Source organism: Lipophrys pholis (assembly GCF_963383615.2).
Source record: "Lipophrys pholis genome assembly, chromosome: 2".
Taxonomy (NCBI): Eukaryota; Metazoa; Chordata; class Actinopteri; order Blenniiformes; family Blenniidae; genus Lipophrys; species Lipophrys pholis.
The window spans coordinates 13,242,082-13,260,448 of NC_137636.1; positions in this window are offsets into that span (position 1 = coordinate 13,242,082).

Below are 18,367 nucleotides of genomic sequence, written 5' to 3' on the forward strand. Positions count from 1 at the left end.
TTTTCACATGGAGTGACGGTCCAAACTATATTTAACTAAAACTAAGTAATCACTCTCCTCGAAAGGAACGCAGGCGTTGACTCGTGAGCTGTTTACGGTGAGCACTTGAATGCAACACATGACCTATCGACCCCTCCACTCAGTAACCCCTCTGGAGTGTATTTTATAGGACAGAGCAGCAGATGGCAGTGCAGGCTCAGGTACAAAAGGTGTGCGCTGGGAGGAGGACGGTCGAGCACACCACGGGAGAGCCAACAGGCGTGCATGTACTACTTTTGCATGCTTATTAAATGTGCCATGCCAGTGAAAATATTGTGATTGGAGGAGTTTTCTATCTCTAAATCAGTGTTTGCCGGAAACAAATAAATAAATAAAAAATACACAGATCCACACTTGGTCAGCTTTAGCAGGATATCTCCCCTCTTGTCACCACTAGGAGGCCTGATTGGGCCTCTCTGTTAGAATTAGTGTAATATTTGTTAGTTGGTGAGTTGACCACTAAACTTGTTAGTTTTGAACATTGTTGTCATAATGGAACACAGATTAAAAGTAAAGTGAATCAACTGACAGGGGAGAACGGAAGAAATCACGGCATGTATTTTAGAGTAGCTGAACAACCCATACACTTGTATGTTTATATTGACATTATTTGTGCATTATTGTTCTGCGAGTGTGACCGGCTAATGGAAGACAAAGTTACCTTTGGTTAATGGGGATGAAGATACATTATGTCTTGTGATTCATGTGATCTGTCTTGTGTTGGTATCCTAAAGGTACATTCGTCCAGTTTAACACGACCTCAGACCATCAGTATCGGCTTCACTGGGCTCCTGGTGTCCATCCCATAACTATTTGGAGAGTTGTTTTGTTAGTTGTTTTTTTTTTTTATCAGGCTCTCTGCTTCGGCTCATTTAGTCAAAGTAAATCTACATATTGTTCAGGAAGTTGCCTTTGTGTCTATCTTTTTAGGCGACGCTCCCGCAGGTTTTTACTGCAGCCTTCAGTGCAGTTTTCAGCAAATACAAATGCAACTCAGTCAGATTTAGGTTGTTAAATTAACTCATCCAATTAAGGATATTCTACCTCTTCACCCAGAAAAGCCCCTTACTTGTTTCATCTGTATGTTGACCGGAGTGGTAAACATTCCAGTGCATAAGGAAATGTCTTTCAGTTAGTTTTCACACTTTTGGATAAATGTGAGTGCTTCACTATAACTCCACATCGGTCCTGTGGGCTCTGTCAGAAGCAAATTCCATCAATACATGCCAGTGTGGCAGGTCCACTGGCAGCTATATACTGCGCACTCCAAAAATAAGAGAACCATCGCCATATTTGACAGAAGAGGTTGTGTGGTTTAGGTCACGTGCTGTTCCTTTTTTTTTTCTCTGCACTTTCCCGTTTCCATCATTTTGAAAGTGATTTTTATTTATTCTTTTTTTTTTTTTTCCTTTCTCCATCCATTGAACTTTCTTCCACACCTCCACCAGTTTCATTTTGTGTTTTTTGTTGTGCTGCAGTCTGGCCTTTCTCTTTTTGAGGCTTTCTGGGAGTTTACGAACTTGCGGTGAATCTTTTTGAAGTTCTGGTCAGGCAGTCTTCTCGTAGTTGTTGACAGGAATGCATGTACGCCTACATCCTGGAGAGCACTCTTGACATGTGTGGCAGTTATTGAATGTCTTTCCTTCCAGATTTGACGGACAACTCCACCCAAATCTTTATAGCAACCCGCAGTCAGTCAACTCGGAGCCGCATGCAAACTCATTTATCATCAGTAATGCTGAAATGACACACTGCGGCCCGAGAAGCATTCAATAACCAAAAGGGACAAAGTAATTGGTGATGTCTGTCAGTCAAAGACTTCCGTGTGCAAAAACTTTTCCACAATATACTGAATATTACAATTTTGTCTGACTGCACAAGTATTTTCCAAAATTACTTTTTATCTCTTAAACCTTCGACCTTTTGTATAAAGGGTTTTATGTTCACAAATAAGAGTCAAAATCTACTCGAATAGCTATGTGATTGCATATTCAAATTTCATTTTTATCAGGTCAGATCCAAGAGGGAAATTCTTTTTTTGAAATAAAAATTATTTTATGATGTGGTGTTTAAGTGTGACAGAAAATTAATTGATTGTCATCTTTTTGCACAGTTTTGACAATTTTAGTCTAGATATTGAAATGACATCTGAGAACAAGCCCAACAATATTGATAAATGATTCTAAACTAATGTAATCCCATCAGAAGATGCGTCTCTGGGTAAACTGGGAATGCCAGCATGGTTAAATGAAGAAATAAAAGCAAGCGGCGAAGACTGTCGGCACACACCCGTATACGAGTCGAGCCGTTTGTGTAAATTGTTTACAAGAACAGAAGGGTGCCGAGTGCGACGGCTGCTGGACGCGCACAAAGGTCAAGTACTGGAGGTGGGACCTGGGGGACTTATTAGCGGAGACCACGGCAGAGCTGATCCCACGTGTGTCTTTCACAGAATGCTTAATCAAGAGACTCTGAAGGTTTTTTTTTTTATTTATTTTTTTAACCAGTGATCAATGTGTTAAACCCAGAAGGGGTCAAATTAATAATTGATAGTATAGATACATGTGAGCAAATGTTTATGTATATAATTGTATAATTGTTATTCATCATACATGCAGGGCTGATATTGTGTACATATATCAGCACAGTCGCCCCCCCCCCCCCCCCCCCCCCCCCCCCCCCGTGAGTGGCAGGACGCATGTTTGTTTTGTGGATGTGCAAGAAAGCAGATGAGTGAGTGTCTGCATGTCGTACAAGAAGTTATTGTTTGAGAAGTCGTGTGAGAAGATTGCACATGACTTATTGCATCAAAATTGTACATGTTCTTTTGAGTTATCTCTTTAAAGGGTTCTCTCAATTTCTTATATACTCTGTCCATTATTAGCCCCTCTATGTCTTTTCTACATGATAAAATGTTGTGAAAAGTGCCAAACTGACCCAAATCACATATTTCAGCATTATTATTTTTAAAATAGTCTCCAAATGAGAAGATTTTCTCTGTATTTCAGTAAAATATTTCTTATACACCAGTAAAGGTGAAAGGGTCTTAATTGATTGACTGCATTAGATATGTTTGAAAAATAACCAGAGCTAATTGGAAGCAGGAATTAGAAAGGTACCAAATATGATCTATTGCCTGTTCAAGGGATGATAACGTTATTGAGTCTATAGTTTATGAACGTCGCAGAGTATTGGAAGCTAAAATTCAAGTGTGTGCACATATTTTAGGGCTCCATTTACATCGGCACAAGTTCTAAATGAAGAAAAGTAGAGTTACTTTAAATGTCCATTTTGGTTGAAAGGTCCTAAAGTGGAACATTAAACCCTCGGTTGCTCCCGTCCATGCACCTTGCATGGTAACTATTTCCAATGGCATGTTTGTAAATAGGATATTTACTTGGATACTGGGTCTAATAAGAGAAAATGTTCAGCATTGGCTGCCAGTGCTATTTTTCTTTTTTCTTGAGTAATCCCAAAAGTTGAACAGTGTTGTTGTGTTGAGTCTGTGGCCTCTGTGTCTTGATCTATCCTACACTGACTCCATGATCCTCACTTGTTACCATCCCACTGATTACGGACTAGTACGAGCAGCCAGACAGGCTAACAAGCCTCTTGTGGTGAATTTTGTCTGTGGAGACAATCAAAGTTATTGATTTGAGAATAAATGATTGTTTAGAGTCATAACAAGCCTTTATTGGATTTATTTTGGATTCAAATCAAAACTGTTAAATTATAACAACCTGAGCTGCAAATAAAAAGGTTCCCTGTGGACTTTTCTCATGAACAAACGGGGGGGGGGGTGTTTACGGAGTAACCTTGCCGTCTATCAGAATCGGCGAATGTCCCTTTTTCCCCAAATTCATTCAATGCACATTATAATCGATAATTACCGATCAATAGGATCAAACTGTACCTTGAAATACTGTGGATTTTGGCTCATTGCTTGGCCCCTACTCAGGTTGTTTTGGGATTTATGACATGGTCCTGAATCAATTTGCCTGTGTGATGGGATTGTGTGATGATAAGCATCTGAACAGATAAAGTGCAGAAAATTTTTGCAACCCCAGCCGTTTAACCACCCCGGAGATGCAAATGTCTGAAACGTGCATAAAGCAGTGGTCCTCTCCACCTGTGGAGAGTGATGTTCATAAGAAAATGTGATTGAGATGGTCAATACAAACTGAGAAAAAAGAGAGAGAGTAAAGAAAATGCAACTTAATGTTGTTGCACTGTTGAGTTAGATTGTTTTAACTACTCTGTTGACTACTTAAAGCACACACATTTAAACACTTTCAAATGAAACATTTCCATGTTGTAATGTCCTTTTAAGGCTATTTAAAGACAGCCTAGGATGCTCACACATGCTACAACCCTCAGAAATTGTAGACTTCTCATCAATTCTGTAATGATGATCACACAATTTAGAATTCTCAGAACTGTCCAATTCTTAAACAATCTAGAGGTCTGACACATTCCCCACTCTCATATTTGAAGAATCTTCACCAATAGTAGAATCTGACAAACATCCTAAAGTTCTCACAAATGCCAGACTTCCGGAAGCTTCCATCTCGGAATGTTTAACACACCTAGTTCAGCTCATATCATGTAACATGACTGTTACTGTCACTGTTACACTGAGAAAGGATAGGAGTCTCACTGATGTAGTCTTTCTCAGGTATTAAATGTAAATTTCTCCCTGAAACATTTAAAGAGAGGATATCAAGACTGTAGAATGAATAATGGAGTTCCCCCGAGGTCGTGTGGTTCTGTTCCTGATTGACTTGTCCTCTTTAGGTGATTTCATAGACTCACTGTCAACATATACATTTGTTCTTTAAAATGCAGATTAATTGCAGCTCTATGTTTTATGCAACACCCACAATCCTCAGGGATTTGCCTTTTACAGGATTTTCAGAAGTGGACAGCTCAATTATTTTGTGCAAAAGCATCCGTATATGACTAATATATTCATCATTTTTTATTGATTATTAATTATGTCTTAATTAACTAACAGTTTTATCGGATACCAGAGAGCCTAAATTTCCACGCCTGCTGGAAAAATCACATAAGACTTTTTTTTTTTTTTAAGGATCTTGAAGATGTCTTCATTGCCTCTTGCTTAGCCAATCTTATACTTTCAACATTTACCTTGAAGGCCAACTCTCAACGCTGTACATGCCTCGACAGGCGCACCTATGGTATACATTATTGTCAGCCCATGTCACAAGGAAATACTTCAGTTTGTGTTTTTGTGTTGCCCCGTGTTTGGCATATTTGTGTTACAAATAGCTTCTGGCCTCCAAGGTTGGGAACGTCTCACAGTGAGGAGCTGCTTGCTAATTATAAAGCTATTAAGAGGTGTTTGAAGCTGTCAGTTGTGTGTTTCTCCAGGGAAACCAGGAGGTTTGAACCTCCGGGTTTGACTGTATATATATATATATTTTTTTTTTTTTGGAGTCATTTGCAATGGTTATGATCTTCAGATCATTATTTTTTCAGTGGTTGGTCTTGACGGCTGGAAAGCGTTATCTGGACTATCTGGTCATTACTGCCATTGCTGTGGTAGAGGCTTGCTATATGTGACTCCTGCTGTGTTGAAAGGTTGACTAGAGCCACTACAGAAAGTGTGACAAGCAAACATTTGATTAGGTGTGTGGTGTAACAAGTCATTTCCTTGTCCAGAAAAAGGAAAAAAAAAAAAAAAGTCTCAGGAAGCACTAATTATAAAGATCTGCACCTACATCAAATTTGCAGATTACTTTTTTATGAGCAGTGAGTTTCTGATGCGCAGGTAAACTGAAAAAGGCTACTCTAGAGGAAAAGTGTATGTATAAGGACAGCTCTGCTGAGGTGGACATAAAAGAAATTATTAAGTGCATTACACTGGCAAAAGCTCCTTTTATTACTGTCAAACACACCACGGTTCTCCTCATGCTAAGTGAAGAATGTCAGGGCAGCAACTCATTGCTCCACAGTGGATATTTTTGATAAAGTACACTTTACGCAAAACAGCACGACACGCCGCGTGCATGTTGTTCACTTCCTGACACTAAACTATTTCCAATGCACTTTTTCCTATATTTTTCAGAATCTATATATAAGTAGTGAGATACTTCAACAGCTATGATACAGAATGTTTTCTTCAAAATGAGAAAAAAAAAAAAAAATGCGTATTTGAAATTAAAACTAGTCTATTTTGGTAGATCATTGAAGCAACTTGTGTAGAAGAGATTAATCTACTTTTATGTTTTCATGTGTCCAACGTCATCTGGTACTGTCGTGGAAGGAAAAAGATCCAGGTTTGATTCAAGGTCTTTTTTTCCATGTGGAGTGTGCATGTTCTCTCTGTGTCTTGGGAGTCCGTGCGTGATAGTCCTCTCCTTTTTGCCCTGTTATGGACCGTTGACCAGTATGCTTCTTGAATTGCAACTCTAACAAAGCAGGTAGAAGATGGACAATCACCTGAAGCTGTGGCTTGTTCTTTTTTCATCGCGTCATTATAATCTCTGATACATATAAGTATAAGTAGTGGCGCTACTGAACTATCATGCTTCTCCAGTGGCCTGGAATGGCTGGACCTAAGCCTTTCTATTTATGGGACCTTTTTTCCTTGTTTGTTTTACATGAGGTTGATTTGATTTGAGAAGTATTCAGCTCTTTGCAGCTCCCCCCTTTAGAGACACTAGAATGCCACATACTGGTCCTTTTTAATGGAAGAACTGAGCATTCATTGTGCTGACGGGCATCAGATTTCTGCTGCAATGCAGGTGTTGTTTCTTTCAAACAATGGCTGCAGACGTTTCCACGCTTGGACTTTGACCTTTGACCTTTTCATTTGCTGGCCACATGGCGCGCTGGCTGGAGAGGAGTTTCAAGTGACTATTTAACCATTCTCAGCACTTCTGTGTGGGTCTTCCAAATAATGAAATTATTTCTAAAAGAGATACTGACATGACGATACATTTGCTTTTGATTTTTCCCAAAACAACCGATCGTTTTCGCTTGTACTTTGTGTTTGGATACTTGGGTTACTGCCTTGTGACTTAAAATATAATCCTGTATCCAAAATACATCTGGAAATTCTGTCAACTGGCATGGATGAACATTATTGGCCATGCCATACAGCCTCCATAAGCTTTTAATCCTAGGAAACAAATATGCATTTGTGTACCCTCTCTGGATGAATGGATTATAGATTATCACTGCCAACCAGCATATGATGCCAACAGAGATTATGGCTGCTGTATGTTCAATAAAGCAGATACCACTGTTTGGGAAATTGTAGCACCATAAGCTACTTCAAGGTAATATGGACACGCTGCAGTATTTGACACTTGAAGGGTATTAAGGATTTTAGTAGTAAGGATTGTTTTTCATAACGGGCTGGGATTTTAAAGACAGTTGAGTTTCGGATTGCCATTTTCACCCTTGCTCGCCGTTTCTGTTTTCTATTCCTATTATTCCAGGCAACTCAACTGTGAACTCAAAATGTATTTCCATATTTTCCCCATAATTGCAGCATTGTTGAAATAAGACTTTCATCGTTCTCATGGAAACCCCTGAGTACACATCAAGCTGTGCAATTACTCAAAAAATAAAACCCGCTAATGTCAGAGTGGTTAAAATATCAGAGTGCACTCCCATTCTCAAAATCCAGCTGGGAAGTATTACATTTTGAACCAGACCACGTGCACATTCACAGCCTCAACCTCTTTAAAGAAATGACATCCAGGCTGTTGGCCCATTTTCGCCTTTGATGCCAGTGGTGGTGCCAGTCTATAGGTATGTCCAATTCACTGTGCAGTGTACAGGCACTGTTAATACCAGCTCTTGCCTCCTTTTATCTGTTTACTGCGCCTCTTTCTTGTCAAGCCTTTAATTACTTAATTATTCTTCATTGGGCCCAATTAAAACACAATGGACTCTGCTGTTGTAAAAGTCAACTATTTCTGCTCTTGCGCGGCAAGATATTGAAAGAATGGGAGAGATAGGCTGTTGCAGCTGGCCTTCTATTATGTACTTGGAATAAATGAGATTCTGTTATTCTTTGGATGAAAGTCTGGCCTTTCTGATTATTATGCTAACAGCAAAATATAACATTGACTTTTATAAAATGTTCAGCCTCTTCGAGTCGAGTGAGGAATAGATTCACATACATGGCAATCAACGCGGCTTCCCCAAACAAAATTACTTTTTAGAAATAGAAATCGTTTTCTTTCTCTATTCATGCAAGTGATTTGTTGCGCAATGTCACCTTACTCAATAGCAGCAAACCAGGTTTACATCAGGTTTTTTTCCCCCCACTCCTCCCTGTGCCTCTATCTAAATCAGTCAATTTATTTCCAAATTGCATGTCGAGTGTAGGAGCAAGGGCTTATGGCAGTATATTAAATCACTGCACTCCTACAGTATATATTTTGAGAAGGTTTAATTTTTTTTCCCTCTGTTTGTTGATATTGATGGGGATGCACCTGGCTTTTGAGTGTCATGAAGGACACACAGTCACAAATTTGAATCTTGTATATTCATAGAAGAAAGACAGTTGTGAAAAGTGAATGAAGTGGATTAATGGAGCCGAAACATGTTTTACAATATGGGCCAGACCTTGACTGTCTTTTAGTTGTATGGCTGCCACTCTGCACACTTTAATTTATTAGTATGGGAAGGACAGACACTATCACTAAGGGATGCAATTTGAATTTGTGGTGCCTTTATGGACGGTCATGAACAAAACATGCACACCTGTTTCTGTGGGGAATTTGAATTTTATCAAAGCACATATGCAGCATGCATGTAAAATATGTTTTCCTGCACTGCAATAGGTTTTCTTGTGTTCCTTAAAGATGCGTTTGTTTTTAATGAAACAGTGTTTTAACCCCATTAACCTTATAATATAATGCTAATAACCGAAATAGCTGCTCTCAAAAATTATCTCATGATTTTCTTAAGACATTAAGAACACAATAAACGCCAATAAATCCAAGCTGTCATCTTTAGGTGTTTTATAAATAAATAATAAATATGAGATGGTAGACGGGACAAAGAAAAGGATTCCTTCCAGCTTCCTCATATATTCTCACAAAATGGGATCAAAGTAGCATAAGCTTGAAAAGACAGAGTTTTTGAAAAGGTGAAATGTATCAACTAACAGTGAAGCTTTTTATTGGACATCTGATTTGTAAAAATAATAAGCAATAAAAACATTTCCCATTATATTCAGTAGGTGTGGTTATCAGGTTAAAAAGGATATACCTATACACTTCCAAGTTATCCTCAAGGGGGACAATTCCAGTGGATAACGAGCAAAGGCAGATTACACCCTGAACATGTCGCCAGACAATCACACACAGTAACATTCACACTTGAGGGCAACTTTACAATCACTGATTAGCCTCAAATGCAGATTTTAGGATTGTGGGAGAAAACTTGATTACCTGGGGAAAACCAATGTATACCACGACATGCAGATGGCGTGCGAAAAGGCCCCGAACCGTGTACTTTCTCACTGTGAAGCAAGAGTGGTAACCAGTACGACACTGAGCTATTTGCTCGGGATGAACGTGTCCTCTCCTCATGAGTCGGCAGCAGAAACACTAGTCGATTATTGTTTGACTTGTGTACAAGGCATTGCTGAACGGTCATGGTAGTAGCCATTAGTTGATGCTACAATGTTGTCCCATTCCATATGATCATAAACATCGATTTGAAAACGTTACTGTGAAAATGCATAACTTTTCTGAAACAAAAATGCAAAAATTATGCATTTTCACTTGAAGCATTGAAGCAGGGGCTTGATAAAGCATGCTGGGTTGCTAAATGCCAACTGAGTACTGAACAACAGAGTATTTCTGCAGCATTTATAATCTAATGCAGTTGTACAAGATGGTAAAAAAGCTTCTCAATATATTTGATATTTTTGTGGGCAGAGTTTGAAACTACAAATCGTGCTAAATGTTGTTGTTTTTTTTTTTTTTATGTTTTCCTAGGCTTGCCAACTAATCTTAGTCAAAATTTTCTGTTTGGTCTACACCTCATCATCACCTTACTTGAGAAACACCCAACTATTTCCATTCATAATATCTTATTATCATTTAGTTGTCATGGATAATCCTACATCTTACATTTCCTGTTATTCCAACCCCTAAAACATGTTTTGCTCATCTGTGTTATTGGTGCATCCATATTATTTATGTCCGTTTACGCTGCAGCAGCGGACACAGCGACAACGATGTAGTTAGTATGCCGGGCCACTGGTGGGCGCTGTTACTTGATTTTGTAATGAAACTACACAGACGTGTGCAGAGAACAAGACGCTTTAAACGTGAAGAAAAGTGAGAGCACCTGACGTCCGCATGGACCGATGACACATCGGATGCTATCAGGGGTGAGTCTCAACTATTAAACTACTGATCTGGACGATAAAACTAGAATATAGACCGCGAGTCGTACCACTACGCGGCCGCCATGTTTGTTTACAACTGAATGAACAGGAGGGAGGGGGAGCGATGTGCATGCGCAGTAACAGGCTCTGTAGCCTCCAGGCAGTCTCTGCAGGAGTGATTTGCGCCGTGAAAGAATCTTTCCACCTTAGGAGCCGGATTAAAAACGCACCAGTTTGTGGATACAGTGCATCCGCAAACTGGTGCCGTGTAAACGGACCCCCCAAAAGTGAAGAAAGTTTTGCGGATACACTAGAATTCGTTGTCAACGTTTAATCTACAGTGTTGTAGCTCGCCCTAAGGCAGAATGACCATTTGGTTAATTCTGTCACTCCCGTGCTGAGAACACCACTCTATCTCTGTGGCCAAGTTTTGGAAGTGCAGATGGGTGTGTTACAAGTATTGTACCCGAATACAGGCTGCATATGCATTTCTTTAGATGAATAAGTAATTAATTTCTTCTTTTTATTTCTTTGGATTGAAGTATTTTCATACTTCAATTGTGTTTATCATTTTTTCTGCTGTATAATGAAAAAAGAAGAAACTTTTGTCCTAAAATCGTACAGTTAATGGAATAATTTTTCACATCTGTATGCAGAGGGCTGCTGTAAACTGCATTACTATCGCCAACTGAAATCATTATGTCTCCATCTCTTGCAATGATTGGAGGCTTTAGTGCTCTTTCACAACAAACATTGCTGGTTAGATGATACACCGTGCTATTCAAGCAGCTGTGGCTTTGTGTTGAAGTTACACAATTTCATCTGCGGTCACTCTGACCATTAAAAAGATCAAACCTTGATTAATACACCTCCAAAGGTTGGATATTTAAGTTTCTATTTATTTGTTCTCCTTAATAAAACTATTTGGTGGTTCCTATACTGATGCTTACAATAAGTAATAGACAACAATAAACAACAAGCAGGTTTATTTGCATTTTGCTCTATGATGGTAGAGCAGGCAGCCATCCAATGCAAGGTTAGTGGTTCAATCCTCCATTCATGCCCTTTCAGTATGTTGACTCGTGATCACCAAAGCGTTCCCAGGGGAGGTCGGGCACCATTCACGGCAGCAGTCGCCATTGATGAGTGAGTGTGCGCAAGAATGTGGAAAACCTGTGTAAAGTGCTTTCTGATTCCTATGAAAATGAGCTACGCAAGTGTGTCCGTTTACCACTTGTGAGTCTTGTTGATGGATGATCAAAAAAGATATCAAAAGAATGAATTCCTCGATTTAATTTTCAGTCAGATCTCGGTTACTCAATTGATCATTGAGAACACAGAAGCAGACCTCAGTTAAAATTAACAAATGTGTCATTGTTGTACATTTTTTCCCACAACTATACATTTGTACTGGCGACCAAAGATTAAAAAACACACGGGGACTCTGGCGGTTTGATTTTTCTGCTGAAATTCACAAAGTTCATTGTGCTGCATGTGTGCTCTTCATTTTAAGTATTAAATAGCTGCATGTCTCCCCCGTGTGTTTGAGGCACCTTGAATGCCCTTAACCAGCACTAATAGGAGATAATGATTGGTGCTCAACAAAAAGAGAGACTCATTTTGAATTATTAACAAGTTAACTTTGTAGTGGAGGCGCTTTATCCCTGAGGACAAACAGCCCAAATGTTTGCAAAATATAATTAAGCCGAGGCATCTTTAAATGTCATTGCTGCCTGTGCCATGTTTCAAATTGTTCTGCATCAACAGAATTTAACGAGATGGCTAAGGAATCCATTTCCTGCAAGCATGTGATAAGCCACACATACAGTGGAGCACTTTCATTGATTGCCAAAATAAAGCATTTTGTATGCAAATGGGGGAATGGAGTGGCTAAGCTGATTCAGCCTCATGGACACCAAATAATAGTCTTTACAATTAATACTTTTACATGCTATCCATTGAAAATTTCATCTTCCATTAAATGGCTCTAAAACATTTACACATGCCCGGAAAAGAAGGGGAAAAATGCACTGTGTTCCAATGGATTAATATGAAAGCCAACAGACAAATAAAGCCATGCATCCCTCCCTCCCCCGCAGAGTATTGGTCCCTTTCCTGTCGTCTCATGCTCCTGCACATTTTGGATTAACAGATAATCTTTGAACATGAAGGAAGGTCTGCTAACCCCGAGGGGGTGAGATGTAGTGAGTGAAAGAGAGCACAGGATTGGAGGCAGGGCTGCATTGTTTGAACGTAATGTGCTTGTCTTGTTCTTGTAAACATGTGGAAATTTTTTTTTTTTTGGTAGCGGTGATATGGCCTTAAATACCCCTCCTTCACTCTTGCAGGTTGTATTACAAGAGACCCACAGGTCTGAAAAGATAAACTGCAGTGGGTAACACGGGCATCACCTAAGCAAGAGAGGAAGATTATTATTATTTTTTTTTTACTGGACTGGTGTAGGAATACCTTTTGGGAACAATGAACCCTGTTTAGTCGGTTGATATATTCAGTGAGTTTGTTGTTGATCTTTCTGCTCTCATTCATTTAACACTGTGAGTCCAAACAAGTACAATTGGATAAACTTGTTTGTGCCCTGTTCTGTTTTTGTCCTGGGTGTTTTAGTGGCTTATTCTGCTTGATGAAGGTCTCGTGGTGTCTCATGTCCTCCCCTCACTTTTGTACTTTGTATTTTCTTAATCTCTGCTGGTCACTGTAATGTAACTTTCAAGTCGCCATTCATTCACTATCAACGCTACATTTAGAGTGCTTTCCCACTCGTTCTTGCAGTCCAGGTTGCACATTTGTTTCGGACCGAAACTTCACTTCTGCATCTCTGGGTCAACTGCCAACCCAACTGGTAGATTGTCGCGTTTGCATGACTATTAGCACGATGACACCGAGAGCACCGTGTTTACATTGCTACCGACCAGAAAATCAAAGAAGTCAGAGATGTCAAACATTGCAGACACTGCTTTTTATTAGCGTACTTCAGATAGTTTGTGCTTAACCTGGTGTGGCTGTTTTCACGCCAACTCCCGCCAAACCAGAGTGAAACAAGACCAAGGTGTCTTCAGGCCGGTTTTGATGCCGGTTATAGTTTCCATGACGTTTAAGTGTCCATTTACACAACAATGGTACTCCGAGCCACTCAAAATCGAACCTTAAATGCTCCGACTTGTGTCCCCACTCTGGCCTCACAATGACAACATCCCAGGACTTGGATGCCTTCCTGTGTGGTAATTGCATGTTCCCCCTGTGCATGCTTTAAAGGAGTGAACTGGAGTCTTTTCACGGCTTTTAAATGAGTGTGTGTGGATGTGTGCCTCTTTGTGTTTGAACTGTGATGGACTATCAAAGGAGTGGAAGATGGATAAATGGAGGACTTTTCACACATTCAGACAGAAGTAAATCAAGTAGAGTTTTGTAACCTGTTCAAGGTGCAGGCAGAGCAGCTTAAAGACCACAAGTAATGTAACGAGACAAAAGTTTCCTCCGAACAATAGAGTAGGTTTTATATTGACCAAAACAAAAATATTCTGGGGAAAAAACCCACTACTTTTTTAACTAACTAGACTCTTCAAATCTACAGTTCTTAGCATGTTGCACAGATTTTTTTAGCTGTTAGTCTGTTTGTCAGTCACACAACATTCACCAGCATCGTAATTATGTGAATGTAATCTGTTTAATTTAATAGTAGCTCCAGTGCACTTCCACTGATCCACAGGCAGACTTTGTGCTGCAGAAAATCAACTAAATCATTAAGAGGAAAATACAGATTCTTTTTTTAAATATTAGAATTTTTCTGACTTTGTTTTGCCCTCTTTTTGTCAATGTTGTTTCTGTTGTTAGTTTTATTTCTCACAGGTTTTTCGTTCTCGTCGTTGACGATAGCAGAGCTCTGTCGTCTGTGTCTCTTACCAATGTTCTGACATATAATCTTATATATGATACCTGAACCTTTTATTTCATTTACATTTTTATTTCATTTTGGACATGCTCAAAATCAATATCAAGTCCACCGTGCACACTAGAAAACCAAAGATATTTTACCACACAAACAGTGAATAATTACAGCAGAACAGTATACTCCGATAGCGTGTCCGAAAAGGAGTGGGAAGAAGAATAACTTATTAAATCCCACCACTTCTCCACAAATAATCCATACTGTCCTTTAGCTTCCACTAATTTACATACTTCTTTGTTAAAGCTTATTAAGATTACAATTATTTCTTGAAATCTTCCAATTTTTGAAAATGTAGAAACCTTATGGGTATTAGATATGTTTTGTTTTTTACTGCTTTGTCTAGAATTAGATAAAACCTCCGTGTTCAACATCTCTAGGTCTAATTTCAATTTGAATAGTAGAACTTTGCACATTTTGTTTTGGTTTCATTCATGTACTCACATTTTTTTTGTTGACCATCCTAACAAATTCCATGTCTGCTGACCCCGTTCATCCCTCCCACACCTGTGACCTAACCCACCCCCCCCACTGTGTGTCACTCTCAAAATCCAAACACTGTATCTTTTCAGAGCCAAGGACGCCGGCAAAAACTGTTGACAGCAGTGTTTGAAGTAAATGAGAAAACTGTGCCTTTCCAGAGTTACTGAAAAGCGGTGAGAGTGCAAGACGGGCAAGAAGTCCAATGATGATGATGGTGCTGACCTTCTGATCAGGTGAGTGTGATGAGGCCTGAGGACTGAATCCCCTCTCTGCTGCCCAGGCTGGAATTTTGTGCTTGAGAAGTGTTTAACTTTCTCAAATCCCAATTGCACTCAGTGGGGAGTGTCCTCTCTCCTTTACCCACAGGTTTAGTGACTGCCCTTATACCGGGGCCTGAGGAGAGGGGGTGGGCATTTGGAGGCTGGAGGGATCAATAGTATGGCGGCTTGTCTGTTTAACAGAGGTGAAGGAAAGCTGTGAGGGGGGGAGTGGGGTGAGATAGTGAAGGCTATAGATATCTGAGTGGGAATTATCCATGACACCTGGGCTCTCAAGCTGCAACCTTTAAGCACATGATTTAGGATCACCTCTATTTGTAGGCTGGCCCCAGCACATTCAGCACATTCAATCCAGCACATTGTGCTCTGTTAGCTGTCACAGCCCAGAGCCTTTGTCATTTATTTGTTTACGAATGTTCTCATTGTTAAATCCTTCCACCTAAATGGTTTCAGCAAGGCATATTTATTTTTATTTTATACCTTCTTTAGTTGCATTTAGTTTTCAGGAAGAGGTGGGAAATCTCCTCTCAGTCATCCAGTTTATCTTTGTATTTTTCTGCACCATTGAATTGGCACAAAACCCCCCCCACATTTTTTTTTTTTTTTTACAACCAGTATATCATTTCTAATAATCTGTCTTTGCTGTGAGAATGGTGTCAATAAACTGACATGTTAAGAACAAATGCAATAGCCTTTATCACAGTAAAAATTCACAACCTTCTACTTCAAACAGACAATAACAAACTCTCAGCTTTCATGTTTTTGCCTTATTCTTTAAAAGTAGGATAACCCTGGACGCAACTGAAAATGTTAGCTTTCAAAAGGTTGGCATTTAACTATTGTAGATATTATGATGGATACAAGAGATGGAGCACGTTAATGGAAAATGACGATGTCACGGTTCATCTTCCAAATTCAGGCACATTAATCCAGCAGTGTTATGGAAAATGCTGATAAAAAATAAATGCAGTGAATATTTGTAACAAGTGGCATCAATTTCCCTTTTGACTGTCAGTGAATGAAGATTTCTTAGCAGATTGCATTATTTACTTTGCTCAGGAAATCACAGAGCTGTAAAATCCTTGCTAGCACATTTCTTGATGTCCTCGATTTCTGGGAGCGATCCCAACAAAGGCAATGTAAATGTCAACGGTTTGAAATGCCCCATAGTGACAACTTTGCTTTCATCATACCTACATTAATTAAACTTGGCTTTATCATGGACTTTAAGACAGTCATTTGTGTATGGGTGAGTGCTTCTGTCTTGGTCTGCTTTCTGATGATAGGCTGATGCCGTGTGTTGGTGAAAATAGCTTCAAGTAATCTGAATCTTTGAGGAGCTTATATAGAGACGGAGCAGAGGCACGGGCCCAGCAAGCTCACACAGATCCTGTGCCACCAGGCAAGGTGTCTTAATGAAGTAAGATGAGGCTATAATAAGCACGGGTGATCTCAGTCAAGATGGCTCTTTTAATGGGGAGAATGCTTTGATGTATTTATACAAATAACTGTATAAAAAACATAGAAGAAACTCGGTACATTTGCATGTATTGCTGATTTATTGAAGTGTAAAAGGTCATTTTTAAAGGGTAATATGATAAGGAGAGCTTAAAATATTTATTCTAAATGATCCAAACCCCTAAGATTGTTATTATAGATCAAGTGTAAAATGCATTTATCTGTACAGAAAATTACATTTCTTTGTATTTGCTAAACAGAGAGAAGAAGATTTATAAAGGGGACCAAGAATGGGAAGCAGATATGCAAAAAAGGCTTTTCCTTGGACATCTCTCCATCCCATGTACTTGTTGAATAAAACATCTGTCTCATGCACAAGGTAACAACGACAAGAGGGCCTGTGTTTGCAGAGATGAAGCTCCCTATCCTCCAGTATGCCTGAGAGAGTTTAGCCTTGATGCATTTTACACTAGCCCCAAAACCTGCGTTGACAAGTTATCTGTGACCTGTGGTGAGAGCGGGAGTGGCTGCAGTGAAAATCAATCTTCGCCTCTCCTCTCGCCTTGAATACCAGCAGAGCAAACAAACAGGCCTAAACAATACGATATATACCACATATCAATTACACTAAATGCCTCAGTATCTATACTTCACTGTCCCAGGCACACACCGGTTACAAGGCACACACGCTGCTGTAAGACGATAATGGTGCTGCATTGTTCCTCACCATCTGGAGGGCTGATAAGGCCTGCCTGTGCATAGTTGATAATGAGAACAGGCAGAGGAAAAACTGAGTGTTAAACATTTCCTTGGCCCATGAAAAAGGTTCCATTAAGTCCACTGACCCCAATTGAATATTAATGAGCTAATTAACGGATTTATTGTTATGCGCAATTTCCGGAGGGGCCATTTTTTTCAAGTGCTATTATTTTTTCTAATTATTTTCTGTATTTTTTATAATTGAATCTTTGTAGCTGCCAGCATCCTGTTTGTGCCTTGGCAACAAGAAAAAAGCAGTTGGCATCTGTTTTCCCTTCTTTTAGCTCGCTGTAACTACGACAGAAACAAAACAATGTTCTTTTCGGTAGCAGTGTGTTCATCATCAAGACTACTCCCCATGCCTCGATCAACGCAACACAACTCCAAAATATTAGTATTATTTCCAATTTTTTTTTCCAGCACACTGTCTTACCTCCGTAGCTTCGAAATATACAGTGTAAGTGATGTTGAGGTGTAGGATTACAAAAGTGCAATTACTTGGTTTACTGCAGGCTGGATGCATGCAGGACTTGACAAAGGTTTAAATGGGCAATGACAGCTGGGCTTGATAGATAGCATAATCAGCTGATGTAAAGGATGCACTGAAGCAGTCCTCAGTGGACAGCTGGAGAGCACAGCCAGCTACTTACAGAGATGGTAACCTTGAGAGAAATGAGTACAGATAATTTGTCTAATGGATACATGGGTTGCAGGATCCACAGAAATGTAAATCGTGCCCTTAATTGTGTAATTGTTATTACTACTGTGTTCCCCTTGCAAAATTAATTTATCACTCCGTAATTATTCTTTCCAGAGTCATTTTTTCCCCCAGAAGTTTAATATTTCCCAAGAATTTCATATGAGGTCTTTTGAATGTGATTCTAACGTCTAACTAGATGGAGAGTGCCCACAAGCTCCTCCTTATGAAGCGATCTGACATTTTCTACTTGGCCATCACGGTGGACAGGTTGTACCAGCGGTGTAGTGCGTAACATCCCCTGCTTA